Source organism: Natator depressus, chromosome 8, assembly GCF_965152275.1.
Source record: "Natator depressus isolate rNatDep1 chromosome 8, rNatDep2.hap1, whole genome shotgun sequence".
In the NCBI taxonomy this organism is placed as follows: Eukaryota; Metazoa; Chordata; order Testudines; family Cheloniidae; genus Natator; species Natator depressus.
In genome coordinates this window covers 23,278,948-23,287,053 of record NC_134241.1, presented here as the reverse complement: position 1 = coordinate 23,287,053, position 8,106 = coordinate 23,278,948, and positions in this window count along the sequence as shown.

Genomic DNA, 8,106 nt, shown 5'->3' with positions numbered 1-8,106 from the left:
ATTATAAGCAATGGAAAGTAAATGATAATAAAGTGAAGTACCTTGATTGGGGCAGGGGGTTGGGGTGCAGGAGGGGGTGTGAGCAGCAGGCTCTGGGATGGAGTTTGGGTGCTGGAAGTGGGCTCTGGACTGAGGCAAGGAGTTGGGGTGTAGGAGGGGGAAGGGGTCGGGCTCTGGGAGGAAGTTTGGGTGCGGGGTGCAGCCTCTGGGCTAGGGCAGGGGGTTGGGGTGCGGGAGGAGTGCAGGGGGGCAGCCCTAACCTCGGGCAGCACGGCTCCCAAAGTGACTGGCACACACACCCCTCTGGCAGCAGCTCCTAAGCAGGGGGGGCTAGGGGGTCTCCGTGCGCCGCTGCCCGCAGGCGCCGCCCCTGCAGCTCCTATTGGCCGCAGTTCCCAGCCAATAGGAGCTGCGGAGTCGGTGCTCAGGGCGGGGGCAGCCCATGGAGATACCGCTTCCACCACCCCTCCCACCCCCCCCAAGGGCTGCAGGGACATGCTGGCTGCTTCCAGGAGCGGCGCAGCATGGAGGGAGGGAGGCAGAGCGGACAGGGAGCCGCCTTAGCCCTGCTGCTGGTATGTCTCTGCGCACCCCTAGGAGGGAGGGAGGCAGTGCACGGAGCCGCTTCCCCCCCACCAGGGGGGCATAGAGACATGCCAGCAGCCGGCCGCTTCCGGGAGCGGTCAGGGGCCACTGGCCACAGCATGCAGGCAGCCTGCCTGAGCCCTGCTGCACCACCAGCCAGGACTCAGGAGCAGGTTGTCAGATGAGATTTGTCCTGCATTTTGGGGGGCCCCCTGTTGTTGGGGACCCCGTGCCACTGCAGTTTGTTTCATTGGAAATCCACTCCTGCATAGATACTAGAGATTTTGGGGTATGGTTTTTAAGTGAAAAATTTGATGCTGGAGCACAAGATGGCAGCCTCCAGGAAAGTACCTTCTAACCAAGTCACCAGAAGTTGGCTCAGTTCAACCCATTATTATAATCAGATCTAGCTCCTAACTTGCTCTGTGACCTTGGGCAAACAACTGATCTCTTTTACCTCAGCCAACCCAGGTGAAAATTGGATAAAATTCAGGTGCAAATTGGATAAAATTCAGGGAGGGGGCAATAGTTTTAAAATTAAAATTTTTGTCAAAATTTTGGAAAAGCAAAACATTTTGACCAGATCTAGTAGAAACTTCAGTGAAAACTAGAAGTTGTATTGGAGGTAAAATTCCTTAGGGAAGATCATGCTAAAGAAAATTTGAATTACCTGGAACTTGGCTTTGATAATATAACCATTACAAATCAGCTGATGACATCTAAACTGAAAAGAACTTCCTTTTCATTTGTTGTAGAATGTTGCCTCTTTAAGGATGGCTGGTGGAGGATATCTTGACCGAAAATAGTCATGACTAAGATTAAAAAGCTAATGATTAGGAATTACCAATCATTATTAATAATAAGTCTCATTTTGCATCAGGTGTGCTATTGAATGTCAATTTAAACTCCATATCTGAATTATATTGCAACACTCCATAGCATTTGCACAGAGACTAGCTAGATAATATAATACGTCTTTTTCATCTCAAATTTCTATGGGCAAAATCCTAAAATCCTTTGTTGCATTTTACTCAGTCATTACTCTCACAAAACTATATATCCTGCAGACAGCTGTAGGGTGGCAGCATTTCCAGAAAAACAGGGTGAAAAATCCAGAAAGGAATCCCAGAGGAAAAGTTCCTTTGCAATAATTCCAGACCAACTATGCCTTTCAAGAAAGTTTCAGGGATGAAATTCCTAGAAAGGTGGGAACAATCACCAGAATTTACAAAATAGATTCTGGTTTCTCTCAGTCCTGGTCTACTAGGTAATTAAATCCTTCCTAAATGACCAGAGAGATTGCACCAGTTTAAACACATTGGCTCCAGTCTAGACTTGCTGACTCATATTCTGAAATGCTGCAGTTTTGCCCCACACATCCACCTCAGCAATGTATCTAATCATTGCCTTTGCAATGCTCTCTGGTACCCCACAGTTTCCAGAAGCAGTGGCTTCTGGAAGATTTCAAAGGTGCACTGTGGGACAGTAGCAAAAGACCTATCAGAATCATCTATATGAGCATTAAGCAGATTCAGGCTGAACTGCTTCCAATTAAATCAGTATGAGTTCTGCTGAAAGCAAAGTCTAGTCCAATGCTGAAAAGGACATGGTAAACCAACAGAAGCATGAGTGTGTATGGACATGAAGTCAATTGGATTTGTGGGTGCTCAGCACCTCTGAAACTCAGGCCTCATGAGTTTTTCAATCATTTTAAGACCACTGTTTTTAGAAGGATAAGTTTCTTTAGGGTGTCCAAGGCCCTGGTAGATGAGTTTCATGACACAAATCTGATTGGACCTGCTAGTCTGTGACACTAATTTATTTTTTGTATAAATTGTAAATATTGGGCTGGTTGTTCATATGACATCCTGGCACAATTACATGTCACACTTGATACTGATTATTTGAAAACCAGGAAGCTGTAATGCATAAACATGGCCACATGATGGTACTGTGTAACTAGCTTCTAAGTTAAATACGTTAAGGTTTGGGTTTTTGTTTTTTTTTAAATGTATAAAGAAGGCATTAAAAGTTTTTCCCTTCTCACACCTTCTGCAAAAAAAAAAAAAAAAAGAGTGTGGGGGGCGGGAATAATAATCTACTTGTTTGTTTCCTTAGAAATATCCATTTTATAATCAGTCTTTCCACCCACATGTAAGATCAGATCCACCAAATTGAGATCTCAAGTGGACTGCCCACATCTTTATAGAATGTAATTCCCATAAATTAATAAGAGTTAAGATCAGAGGCTGGACCCCTTGTGCCATCTTCTATGATCTAATTCAGCCTGTGCACATTGGAAGACAGCTCCTGTTCCCTAACTTCAGATCTGCAAATCCATATTCCTCAGTAAATTAAGTGTAGCATTTAGCAATGGTTTTAAGCCTGTGATCTGCGGATGCCTGGGGTCCACAGACTATGTCTAAGATTTCCAAAGGGGTCTGGCACCTCCATTTGAAATTTTGTAGGGGTCCACAAATGCAAAAAGGTTGAAAACCACTGGTATATGATATTAGGGTATATGATATTAGGGTAGTATCTCTTCAAATAGTTTGAGAGCCCTCTAGTGGTATTCATCATGGTCTATGTTTTAGGAGCAACCACAAACCAGTCAGAGCAGTAACTAGCCCTGAGATGTGTGTGTATGTTAGTAAACAGAGTTACTTGGGATCCACCGTGTCTGTGATTTCTTCACATTGTTTTTATTGTGTACAGAGCAAAAAAAGACAATACTAAGGCAATGCATGCAAATGGAGAACAAAATAGAAATTACTTTTACGTACTACCTCACAAGCTTAGTAACCATGTGAGCTGTAGCTCACGAAAGCTTATGCTCAATAAATTGGTTAGTCTCTAAGGTGCCACAAATACTCCTTTTCTTCATGTGTAAACTATTAAAGATTTTTTTGAAAATCCTCATTAGCATAAATAATTATTTTTCATTCTTTTTTTCCCAGTGAAAAAAACCTGAGTTTCAAGTTTTTTCAAAAATGACCTGTCAGAGAACATTATTTTTTTTAGCGGCAGATTAAAAACTACCATCTATGACATCAGCTCTTTGTTCCTTCATCATCCATGGAATGGAAGCTCATTTTCTGAAGGTAAAGCCAACAATTTTTAGAGCAGTGCTCTTTTAGTAAAAGCAAGTTACTGTAGCCCCATATTGGGTGAAAGCGATCCATAGTAAGTAGGGCTGTCAAGTGATTAAAAAAATTAACCGTGACTAATCGTGAGATAAAAAAAATTAACTGCACTGTTAAGCAATAATAGAATACCATTTATTTAAATATTTTTGGATGTTTTCTACATTTTCAAATATATTGACTTCAATTGCAACACAGAATGCAACGTGTACAGTGCTCACTTTATATTTATTTTTGATCACAAGTATTTGCACTATAAAAACAAAAAAAATTGTATTTTTCAATCCACCTAACACAAGTACTGTAGTGAAATCTCTTTATCATTAAGGTTGAACTAACAAATGCATAATTATGTACAAAAAACTACATTAAAAAAATAAAACAATGTAAAATTTTAGAGCCTGCAAGTCTACTCAGTCCTACTTCTTGTTCAGCTAATCATTCAAACAAGCTTGTTTACATTTACAGGAGATAATGCTGTCTGCTTCTTATTCACGTCACCTGAAAGTGAGAACAGGTGTTCTCATGGAACTGTTGTAGCCAGCGTCGCAAGGTATTTATGTGCCAGATATGCTAAAGATTCATATGTCCCTTCGTGCTTCAACCACCATTCCAGAGGACACGCATCTATGCTAATGATGGGTTCTGCTCGAAAACAATCCAAAGCAGTGCGGCCAGACACATGTTCATTTTCATTATCTGAGTCAGATGCTACCAGCAGAAGATTGATTTTCTTTTTTGGTGGTTTGGGTTCTGTAGTTTCCGCATTGGAGTGTTGCTCTTTTAAGACTTCTGAAACCATGTGTTGGGTCACCCTCAAAGTTATAGAAGTATGATAGAATTATAATTATGTAGTAGTAGAAATAAAGATAGACAAAAGAGTATATAGGTATTGTAAAAAGGTATGAACATCAGTTCCATGCTGTTGAATTTCACTCTGTAACAAATGCAAGGCCAAAGTGCTAATTATTTCAGGCCAGTACAGGACAAAGAGTCTGTGCTGGAAAGTGATAAGAACTTTGAGGAAACAATGCTGTTCTTTAAAACAACACCCTGATGCTCTTCCGCCGCGGGGGCCCCTTGTCATGCTTATGTAAATCTTGGTATCCAAAGAGGGAAAAATAGATAGTGGGATAAAACTTGTTAAATGAATCAAGAGTCATAGATTGCGTTGTTAAGCAAAAGAATGAATGATGAGTGCATGGAATTGAGAGCCTGAAGCAGGGAAATAATTGGTTAGTAAATGGTGCCGGCCTAATCCTAAGAATTTCAACCTTGGTATCAATGGGCAGAAGAATATGCAAAGTGGAGATAACCGGATGACCCCCGAAGGGCAAACCGGAATCCACCCAAAATGCATCAAGGAAGAACAAGAAGATAACACCTAGCCATCATGGATGTACCACCTGCTGATTGATGGTCATCTCAGTTGTAAATTCAGCATGATGAAGCAACTTCCATAGACTTGTATTGAACCAGAGACCTATAAAAATTGGGTCCAGGGACTGTGTTGTTTGAGTCTGGTTCTACGACCACCCTCCAGGAGCATCGGATGCGCATCTGACAGCGACTCGGCTCCACTCTCGTGTCCAGGCCACCTGACCAGTGACTTGGCACAAGCAACATCTAGGCTGGTAACTATAACAACCTTTATGTAGAACCTGTGTGTGAATGTCTGTGTGTGTGAATGGAGCTATATAGAAATTGCATATAGGAATATTTTGTTGTGTTTACAATAAATGTGGAAATTTGCCTTGTCCCTCTTACAAGATCCTGTTGGTAACATTTTTATTAGTGTAACACATGCTCCACCCCTTGTCCCTCTCAGATTTTAGAAGGCACTTCAAGTTCTTAAACCTTGGGTCTAGTGTTGTAGCTATCTTTAGAAATCTCAATTTGGTATCTTCTTTGCGATTTGTCAAATCTGCAGTGAAAGTGTTCTTAAAATGAACAATATGTGCTCTCTCATCATCTGACACTACTATAATATGAAATATATGGCAGAATACAGGTAAAACAGAGCAGGGGACATACAATACTCCCCCAAGGAGTTGAGTCACAAATTTAATTAATGTATTTTTTTTTTTAATGAGCATCATCAGCATGGAAGCATGTCCTCTGGAATGATGGCCGAAGCATAAAGGGGCATACTAATGTTTAGCAGATCTGGCACACAAATACCTTGCAATGCCAGCTACAAAAGTGGCATGCAAATGCCTGTTCTCACTTTCTGGTGACTTTGCAAATAAGAGGGAAGCATTATCTCCTGTAAATGTAAACAAGTGTTTGTCCTAGCGATTGGTTGAACAAGAAGTAGGACTGAGTAGACTTGCAGGCTCTAAAATTTTACATTGTTTTGTTTTTGAGTAGTTATGTAACCAAAAAAAATCTCCATTTGTAAGTTGCACTTTCACAACAAAGAGATTGCACTACAGTACTTGTATGAGGTGAATTGAAAAATACTATTTCTTTTATCATTTTTACAGTGCAAATATTTTTAATAAAAAATAATATACACTTTGTATTCTGTGCTGTAATTTAAATCAATATATATGAAAATGTAGAAAATCATCCAAAATATTTAATATATTTCATTTGGTAGTCTATTGCTTAACAGTGCAATTAAAACTGCGATTAATCGAGATTAATTTTTTTAAGTTAATTGCATGAGTTAACTGCGATTAATCGACAGCCCTAATAATAATTAGAACAGTATGCAGAAAAAACAAACATGGTAAAACCACTCTTTGTGGAGGTTGGTGACCATGGAGAAGACTGGAAGAGTGACTTCATGCACTGGCCTGTGGGTTAGTGACCTTCCTAGTAGTTGCACAAAATCCAGTGTGAAGGTTGGGTTGTGGAGCCAGCCTGTGGAAGGAGCAGAGCACCTGAGTTCATAATTATGTGTATTCAGTGGCCATAAACCTCTACACAGAGGTGCATAGTATGTGGTTCTGATTCTAGCCTAGAGGCTGGAATACCAGCCATGGAGCAACCCTATACCTTCCTGCAGGTGGAGCTGGGTTCCAATTCAAAACCTCCACAATGTTCCTTGCACAAGACAAATTTTCTCAGGAGCAGGTATGAAGTTCGCTTTACATGAAAATCTGAGCTCATCAGGTGCTGCTGCTCTGCTACTAGTCCTTTAGCAAACCCAACACCAACGTCACTGAGTTCAAGCCCATGACTGTTGAACCCAGAAGAAAGGTTCACTAAACCTGAGAACCTCTACTGACACAGTTTGCACTGCTTTATTGATCACACATCATACACACGCTATCATTCATTCTCTTACCTTGGCTTTTACTAGCTATTTGTCTCTCTTCACCCCACATCTCACTAAGGGAGAAAATATTTTCTTTTTACTTGACAAAAACTCGTCTACTTATCAAAACCATCACAACATTACCACAACGGATTGAATCTGTAAAAGCAATTGGGCAGGGATGTGTCTCCTACGAGATGTTTCCCCTCAAGTCTCCTGTTCATCTCTAGGAGCTAAGTCATTGTGTTCTGTGCCTGCATCCTAAGGGCCATGGACTGTGAGCGGACAGTCTGAAAACAATTCACTATCCTAGAAGCAAAGAGAGAGATGAGAAGGCTGGGGATGAGGGGCAAGAGTTAAGAAGAGATTTAGAGAATCAGAAAAGGTAAGAGATAACAGACCTCTTCTTTTGACCCAGATGGAGGAGTGTGTGTGTGTGTGGGGGGGTAACTAAAAAAAGAATAGATTCTTCGCAGAGGTCACCAATACCAGATCCAACTCACCTTTTGACAGAGTTAGAATTCACAGGAAATGATTATTTATCATGAACACAAGGTTTTGGGGTTTGACTTGAACTATCTTCTCACATCAGACTTAACAAATCAAACTCAATCTATGGCTTTAGATAGTAAATGATTATTTTTGTTCTCAACTTTGTTACTCTGAACAATGAAATGGCCTCAGGAAGTCAGGTTCATCCTATCAGAAACAAGTAGGTTCAGCCAGTGACACCACCCTGCTTCAAACACTGAATTCATAGGTACAGAACTTCATACCAGATGCATGAGATATCGCACAGAAAAGCCTTTGTTCTACTTGTGATGGATCATAAAGTTCTTACATGCAGACAGAGAAGCATCCTGTAGGAAGATTTAGATTTCAAAGGCTAAATTCTGAAGAAGGTGTTTTAGAAGGTAAGTTTTATAAGCAGCAGAAGTGAAAACAACAATTTGTTGTATGGTATTGAGTTATGGCATGACTACACTTGCAGATGTAGAGAGCTTTGAGTTAAACTCGCCTTTGGAGAACGCACTAAGGAAAGCGCTGCAGTCTGTCCACCCTGACAGGAACAAGCGCACTGGCGTGGCCACATTTGCGGCACTTGCAGCGGCA